Source organism: Apaloderma vittatum, unplaced genomic scaffold (assembly GCF_000703405.1).
Source record: "Apaloderma vittatum isolate BGI_N311 unplaced genomic scaffold, ASM70340v1 scaffold6486, whole genome shotgun sequence".
Lineage (NCBI taxonomy): Eukaryota > Metazoa > Chordata > Aves > Trogoniformes > Trogonidae > Apaloderma > Apaloderma vittatum.
Window position 1 is genome coordinate 164,810 of NW_009721182.1, and position 8,855 is coordinate 173,664.

The window sequence follows — 8,855 nt, forward strand, 5'->3', positions numbered from 1 at the left end:
GCCTGTTGGGTTTCGTAAGAGAAATCGTTGTGTTGGTGTTCAAAGGGCGGCCTTGTATGGGGAGCTGGGCACACCGCTGGAATTTCAAATAGCCAGGCTGTGCTGGGGAGAGGCCGTGAGCCCCCACCCAGCTCCATCCCTGCAGCTGCCGGGGCTGCTGCTCTGCCTCCCCCTCCCCTTCCGCTCTCTCTTTTCTTCCCATCCCTTCCCTCCAAAGCACAAAACTCCCGTGCTGCTGGCGCTAACAGGAAAATTAACAAACAGCCTGTAAATTTTACATGAGTTCCTGAGACCAGAGAGAAATTAATTTGATGTTGTCTTTTTTGATAAAGATGTAGCCCCCCCCTTTCTCTGACTGCTGTGTGTTGCCCCTCCCCGCCTCACCCTTCACAGACACGTTTTGTTGAAGGTTGCGATTTAGTTCTTGTGATAATAGAAGTGCATAAATAAATAAATAACCCCCTTCAAATAACCCCTAGCTTGTAAATAGGAACAGATAGAAGAACACCACCCACAGGAGAACAAAAAAAGAACAAAATCAAGGCAAATCACAGGCTGGTTGCCTCTGGTTTGGATTAGCTGGGTGTATTCTGTGCACAACCCTCAGTCGCTCCCAGTGCCAGTCCCCAAAGGCTTTGATTTTCTAGGCACAGCTTAGAGGGTGTGAACGATGGAGCAAACATCTGGAAAAGCTGTCACAGCTGGATTTGGAGGGACAAAGACAAGCTGCAAAAGGAAGAAGCTTGGGAGTACTCGTTTTGTGCACAGAAATGCTACCCGGGGCTTCCTTTCTTTGCTAAAGAAGTAGGAGGTGGTTTTCATATCGCTGTTGGCTTTTAGGAGATGGGGAAGGGAGGATGTGCAGAGAAGGTAGAAAATGGAGATATACAGTGAACCGGTTGTGATGCTCCAGTGGAAGCTCACGTACGAGTTTGTCCCTGAGCTTCATCTAGACCCTTTGGTCATTTTGATAATGGTGTCTTATCAAAGCCCTTTCAAGTGTTGTTCAAACAATGGTTAGTATCATGTATTTTTTTTCTGGGAGTTATCTGTGCTTACAGCTAAGAACTTTTTTTTAAAAATACATACTTGAAAACGAAGCTAAAAAAAAAAAGTGTTAAAGGGCAAAATCCAAATAATTTAGAGTTTGAAAATATATTTGAAAGGAGAATGAAAGGAAAAGAAACAATTTAAAGAGAAGTCCAAACCCACATTTAATCTGGAGCACTACATTTGCTTAAGAAATGAAGTTCTCAGAGTTATTTAACCTCTTCACCTATTTTTCTTTTAAGCTGACTTTTAAAAAGAAATTGCTGATGTAAACCAAAGGAAAGCTTAGTATAAAAGACTAAAAAAAAATATATCTTTTAACAAAGTTTTGAAATGTTTAAAGATTTCCAAAATCCTTTCTGCTCCCCTTTTTTTTTTTTTTTGGTCTAAAACTCCTCACTAAATTTGCTCCCAATTCACTGTGATTTTTCAGTTCTTTGAAACTGCTTCCATTAAGGTTTCCATCATTTTTCAAAGTGTTCCCAGCTCATGCCAAGGTCTTCTGTAGCAGAGAATCAGCCATATTCTGCCTCTGCTCTTTTAACATGCATCTACCTTCCACCAACAGATTTCCTCCTTTGCTCCTCATTGATTTTTGCGTAGCATTTATTCACTTATTTTGCCAAACGAAGGGTTGCACATCCTCTGTCCTTACACCTATCCTTTCTTTATTCCATGAAGCCTAGTTCATCTCTTTATAGCATCAGAACTAAGTTGCTAAGTCCGGTTTTAAGGGACTCAGTCATGGGTGTTGGGATGGATTTTCCTGCCTCTGACAATTTCTTCCGACTTTATCTACTGTGATGGCAGAGGTTTCCATTCCAGAAGCCAACTTTCCAAATATTACATGCCTTAGATACATTTCCCTTCCTCTACGGACAGCAACGTAACTGCTGCAAATTAGGAGTTTTATATATATATATTTAGGAGCAGAGTTTAAAGGCCACTTTGCAAGGCAAGGATGCTAAGAGTACATAACAGAGATGTGTGGCACCTGACTCTCTCGTGGAGACTGCTTTGATTTTCCTTGAATTGGTTTTTTTTTGTCTGGATTTTTAATATAAAGAGTTAGGCAGCTTGTCACTCTGTATGTATGGAAAACATAATGCTCTTTGATGTTCTCAGTTACTGTGTCATGTTTACGTGCTCTGACAGTCTTTGAACTGTGGCTCACTGCAGACAATGGGAAGGGATCCTCAGCAGGCTGCAAGGGGGTTTGAATGAGCCCAATTTTCTAGTCCAGAAATGGCAGCGTTTCACCAACATACACGCTGGTGTCCGGTGCCTTCAAAACAAGAGAACGTTTGACTGACACAGCTGCGGACTGAGCCCAAGGTGTGGGATATATGCTGTGTCGACACTTCAAGGGTTTTAGTTAGCGCTAGAGCTATTCAGAAACTTCCGACAATCTGATGTGAAGAAAGACAAACTTCTGAAGCTTTGCAAAATTATTGTCAGTTATTTGAGAATAAAACAAAACTCAATGAAAATAAAACCCTGTATTTCACCCGAGCGCTGATCACAGTGACAGGAGCTGCTAGTAAAATAAATACATCCCTTCTGTAAGGGTTTTTGCGGGTATCCAAGAACATAAAAGTGACAGGCGGCTGTTGCAAGGAAATTAGGTACTGACGCCCAGACCTGTTCCAGCTGAATACTAAATAAACACCTGAGATCCCTGGTAATGCTGCCCAGAAGCCGTCCTCTTTACTCCTGATCAGCACAGTGACACTTAAAAATCACAGTGCAGTGTTCTGTAGATCACTTTGCATGGCTTAGTGCATTATTTAATGGGCTTCAGAGCACAAGGCAAAGCATATTAGTTCATGCAGGTCTTTCATTAAGAAAAACTGCCGCCAGACCTTTTATTTAGTAATTTAGATGGGCTGCTTCTCTTTGGAGGTCCTTTTAAGGTTTGTTTTAAAAAAGGCCCGGATTCAGCTGCAAAGAAAATGTGTTAAAACAGACATTGTGTTGTTATTTTGTTAACAGCTAAAAGACTTCCAGCGGCACGGCCCCAGCGTGCTGGGTGCCATAAACAGGGAGCAGCAAGAGGCATCAAAGACACGTGGAAAATTTGTCTTTTCCTTGCCCTAATTGTGTGTTTAGGATCCTGAAAGCACACCAGGTCTCCATCCCTCATGGCATCCCTGAGTTGGGAGAGAGTTGAACTAGAGGGAATGGATTGAAGCCGGAGATGGGTCAGTTCAGATTGGACATTGGGAAGAAGTTCTTCCCCATGAGGGTGGTGAGACCCTGGCACAGGTTGCCCAGAGAAGGGGTGGCAGCCCCATCCCTGGGAGTTTTTAAGGCCAGGCTGGATGGGACTCTGGGCAGCCTGATCTAGTGGGGGATGTCCCTGCCCGTGGCAGGGGGTTGGAACGACATGATTTTTAAGGTCCCTTCCAACCCTGACAATTCTATGACTCTATGCGATGTGAAAGGTGAATTTTGTTCTACTCCCCGGTGTGGCCAGCAGTGCTGCCATCCTCTCCATCCTCATCCTTGCCATCTCCCTGCTCTTCATGGCATGGGAGAGAGTCTCCCAGGTCCTATTCAAAAGTCAACTTGGAAACCTGGCAGGGCAACAGCACAGTCAATTCCATTTTCTTCTCCTTCGCCTTCTGAGCACAAAACCTAACAGACCCTTCAGAAAAAAGACTCCCTGTCACAGGAAAGGACTCCTTTGTATGCGAGTTGCAGCGTCTATTTTTCAAGATAACCTTTATTTCATGTACTGAGTGTTAGCTTTGCTGAAAAAGAGAAAAGCCGAGATAACTCCTTCACCTGTGGAACATTATTACACTTTCTGGAAAAAAGAAGAATGAGTTGTTCTGGTGCATGATAATGGAGGTGGAATGAATCAGGCAGAAGCAAGGACTGAATTGCTCCTCTCCCTCTTTCACCCCACCTGTCTATCTTTGCAATCTCACTCTCTTCCCTCTGTCTCCCCATCTCCAACACAGGCTGATTTGTCTCTCTGCCTTCTCTAGTTACCTCCCAATTCTCTGTTTTTCTTATGCACATCCTGTGGGACCCACCAGCTGACCCCCCGACCAACAGCTCTGGGGTTTGTACTTTCTCTAGAGATGCTGCCTGAGGACCTGCCCTGCCATGCTCGGCACTGTATGACCAAAGCACAAAGTTCTGGCTTCTGCAGCAAAGTGTTTCCAAGCCTTAAAAATTTTGTCATTTGCGTTTGGCTGCAAATTGGTCTGTGGAACATTCTCCCTCTGGGAAAAGGCTATTCTTTAGGTAATAGGTAAAAATGTGAATGCTTCACTGGAGTACTCTAATTCCAATGACGTTTCAAAGGCAAAATATTGAATCAATTTGAAATCAAAATGGATTTTAAATTTTTTATTATTTTAGCTGTTTCCTGCTCCATTTCCCACTTGTTTTCACTTCTATATTAGAATCTTAATTTTATTCTGTTACATGTCTATATACCATCCACTATTGCGGTACTAAACGGCGTTTCAATAATAGCGAAATGAAGCATTTCAGTAGGTGGTGGCATAACTTCTGAAGAGAAATATTTCAAAACCATATTTTCTGCTTTGGTCCTATCTGAGACATAAACAAATGTTTAGTTGCTAGATTTCTCTGGAGGCAGAACGCCTGCTTTCTCATCAGCTTTAATGACGAGCCGTAAGAAATCTTGAGTTTGATCAGACAGAACAAGGTGCGTTTAAATGCATTTTCTGAATTGGTTGCTGGTACTGCTGCGTGACAGTGATGTATGGAAGAGATTCCCCCGTCCCTTGGCATCCCCTGCCTTGCCCTGCTCCCAGCTGTATGGTTAATGCCTCATTCGACAAATTATCTCAGCAGAGGAAGGAGGTTGGTTGCCACAATTAGGACAGGCAGCCAACCTGACCGCGCACCAGCCTTTTTATGTACCCTGGTATCCACAGGGGGAAGCCGTCAGTTCAGGGCTGCAGGAGGTGACACGGGCTCCTCGTACACCTTGACGAGAGGGAGGGACATCCCAAATGGGATTAAGAGTTTAAATGAAAACTAGAAATAAAATTAACGGTCCAGGAAGAGCATCTTAGCAGTCATTTATCCTATTGCTCTGGAGCGGGGCTGCGGTGGGTTGTGGGAAGCCTGGCTGGCTTTATGCTCTCGTCGTGGCAATGTGTGTGTGCAGAGCTGGCAATTTCGCATCGACTGGATCTTACTGGCAGGGGAAAAGTTCTGCAGCGCACGCATCGGTGAGCTCTGCGCAGATGTAACAGCTCTGAAAGTTGCTGCGCAGAGTCCATGCTGCACCATAAATTACAGGGTAGTTATTTCTTAGTTATTTAGCAGTTACGGTGTAATTAGTTCCACTTAGTGTCAACTTTTGTCAATACGTCTTCCATTAGCCAGAAAATTACAGCTGGGTTTTGAAGCAATGGCGATGCAAGAGCTACTCTGAGCTTGGACTCAGAGAGAGGAGATGATGTGCTGCGGGGAGGGGATGGAGCCCTTATGTGAATTCCAAACCTGCCTCGTCCATTCGGCATCCCTTCAAGCTTGCACGTACTCACATACACACAAATACAAAACACACATCTCTTCTCCAGGATCAATATTCCAGCCCAGACTGCAGAGAGGAATCAAACAGGTCCCTGGAGAAGTTTGCTTTGGCTGCTCAGAAACAAGCAGGCAAACAAACAAGCAAATAAAACCCAAGAGCTGCCTTAAGATAGCATTTGTTGCCTATATTTTGCAGAAGAGGCTAATTAAGAAGTATGCCTTAGATTTTAGGGATCCCAGCTTTTATTCAAAAAGGGCTTCGTTTCCAGTCTGCAGCTGCTTTTGCTCTTGGTTGTCGCAGGAAGTGCCTCTGCTTTTTTATTATTTTTTTTTCCACTTTTATCTTTTTGTTTTTCTCCTCCTTTTGAGACTGTGGACATCATTAGGAGGTTGACATTTCTGAGTTTTGCGGTTGCTTTGAACAGGGCCAGGATTTTAGTTCACAGTCCAAAAATGGTCCAGGCCTTAGGAGAAGCACAGAGAAATTTTCCTATGTCCTGATTCACAGAGAGGTGAAGGATAAGGCAAGCTGGCTTTAAGGGTGTTATCCTTCTCCCTAAAACACCCCACTTCTGGGCATCACCAGCCTTTGGGAGCACTTCTGGTGTGAAATATCCTTCTGCCTGTTTCAAATTTCAAAAGCCTGTGAGAGCAGATTGTGCGATCTGTCTATTGACAGAGGGGCTAACGGCAGAATGATTAGGAAATAGCAAAATAATTTCTTCTAAGATTAGTTTGTAATGGAGCAGATCAAACTAATTCTCTCTTTGTTTGTGCCACTAGACCAGGTCTAGGCAAATGCCTGAAGAGTCAGCATGGGTTCAATTTTTATTTTTTATATATAGCTTTCCTAATTCCAGCCTCTGATGCTACCCCCCATATGATTTTCCTCTATGAGTATGCTATGCTGATTTCACACAGGGCCCTGCATATGCTCTAGCTGGTCCTTGAAGAAGAATTAAGTATTCAGTTCAGGAAAAAAGTATCCAGCAGAAAGAATATAATATCAGTGTTGGTATTAATACATCCTCCAAACATATAATGAAGTTCCTTCAGTTGTCTCACACTCCTCTGTGTCCACCAGCATGCCAGGGACAATGGAGCTCCTCCTGCTGTTATGAAATAAACACTAATAACAATAACAGCAATAAACATTTGCATTACAGAATTTTTCTAGACAAACATGAATTTCAAAATTAATGTGTGTGGCTATTCAGTGAAGATTGCAACCTCCTCCTATTATGAATAATAAGACCAAGGGCATGTGACACAACTCACCCATTGCAATTGAAATACCGAGACTAACTAAAACCTCTTCTGAGAAATCCTTGGAGATTTTATGTATTCATATATATACAAAAATCTCCAACTATGCTTGAATAATTAAGGACTGTAAGAAAAAAAAAAAATCATGATCTGAGGAATACCATAAGCAAAAATAGAAGATAAACTCCTCTGATAAATAATGTATTTTAAGCTACTCACTCAGCTGAGTCCATTCCACCTTGCACAGGTTTACATCCATATGGAGCATTCCTTCTCTCTGTGGGCAACCTCTTCCCAAATGCACTGAATGAAATACATGCATAGATTTGTGTATGTTTCTCTTGAATATTTCGGACCACGTTAGATAATTCTGCCCCACCGAACTCCCTTGCCTTAGTCACCCAGGAAAAAAATAATTGGCTGTGTTAATGCTTGGATGCACCATATCCTAAAACACTGTAGAATCAGCAGGGATTGGAAGCTGTAGTATTTTGCTTTGTTGGAGAGATGTCAGTTGGAACTCAGCGTGGAGGTAGGTGAGTCTCAGTCCACGTGGGGATAAAAGTATCTTGAGCACATAAGTGAAGCCTGAAGGATGGGTGCATTGTCTGGCTCCAGGGTTATGGCTTGTTGTTCTAGCAGAAGTCAAAGACCGGGGAAGGAGGGCTGAGGAGAATGATGGCTTCAGCAGCAGCTTTGTTATCCCCCATGTCTGACACTGCTCAGGTCCCCCAAAACAGCTCCTAGGGCTGCCTGGAGATGTCCGTGTCCCACTGAAGCTTTGCCCAGGGGGCTGTCCAGATCCCCACTGGCGGTGGGAACTGCAAGAAGGTGACAGTCTCGCCCAGGTCCTGCCCTTGTGTTCTACCACCTCTGCGGTACTTAGTTTCTCTAAGCCACGTCTCCCATCTCCATTCTTTTTTACACGCTTATTACCTGTGCGGGAGATGATTATTATGGGTTATAACCATTTCCTCTGCAGAGAAACCTGCTGCCTACACCGCTTCCTCTCCCTTCTGCTTTATTGTTTTTCCCTGGGATGAAGCCTGACTGTCTGTCAGCACTGCCCCAGCCTCCTGCCACCCCAACCAAAGCAGATACAGGTCTCTGCCAGCCATGGAGCATGAGAGAGGAGGTGAATTGAGAGAGTGGGGAAGATAAGCCCTTTGACAAGTGTCAACACAGAAGGGAGAAATCATGACAAACCAATGAGGCCAGGATAATTTTGCCTCTGGGCAGAGGCTGGAAGGTCCTCGGTGACGTCAGGAGAGAGTTTCTAACGGCATCAAGCATTTGTCAGCTCTTTTTGCCTTTCTCCTACACAAGCCCATGCCTACTGACACTGAACTTACATCCAAGCTTTGCTGTTCCAAATCTGGAAGGTGTTGGCTGAGGAAGGGGAGGATGTACTGAGTCATGATCCTCATGCTGCATCCGTAACTTCTGGGGCTCAGTGATGGAAAGAAAAATGAGCTACCACCCACAAAAGCCTTGTGACAGAGGCTGTGGAGTCATAGCCCAGGCCTGTCTGTGAGGTTGGTGGGGTGTGAAACACCTCACAGCCTCTCTGTTCCCTGGAGCCAAAGCCTGGCTGTAAGGGATTGGAAGTCAGGCCAGTGGAAACTGGGATGTCTTGGCTGTTTGGTAGGGGAATCACTGCAACTGGATCTTCCAAAGTTAATCAGAAATATGTTTTGGTGCGTCTACACACATGGCCCCAGCAAATTCAGCAGTTGCTGTTTTGACAAACCTGCAGCTGGGTAACTTTTGCAGGATGACCAAGTAGGCAGTCTCCGCTAACTGTAATTTGGGACTGTGATTTGGGACTCTGGGAAATGTAGAAAAGCTGTGATGCTTCTGATCCTATAAGAAGAATAGAATAAGGGCAAGAGAAAGAGGGTATGAAGTAGGAGAGAGTAAGATGCAGTAGACAACATCAGCAAAAAAGGGAGTAAGGGGTGTGTGTTCTTAAAAATCAGCAATACGCATGGAAAAGGGAATTACCCGGGGGAGCA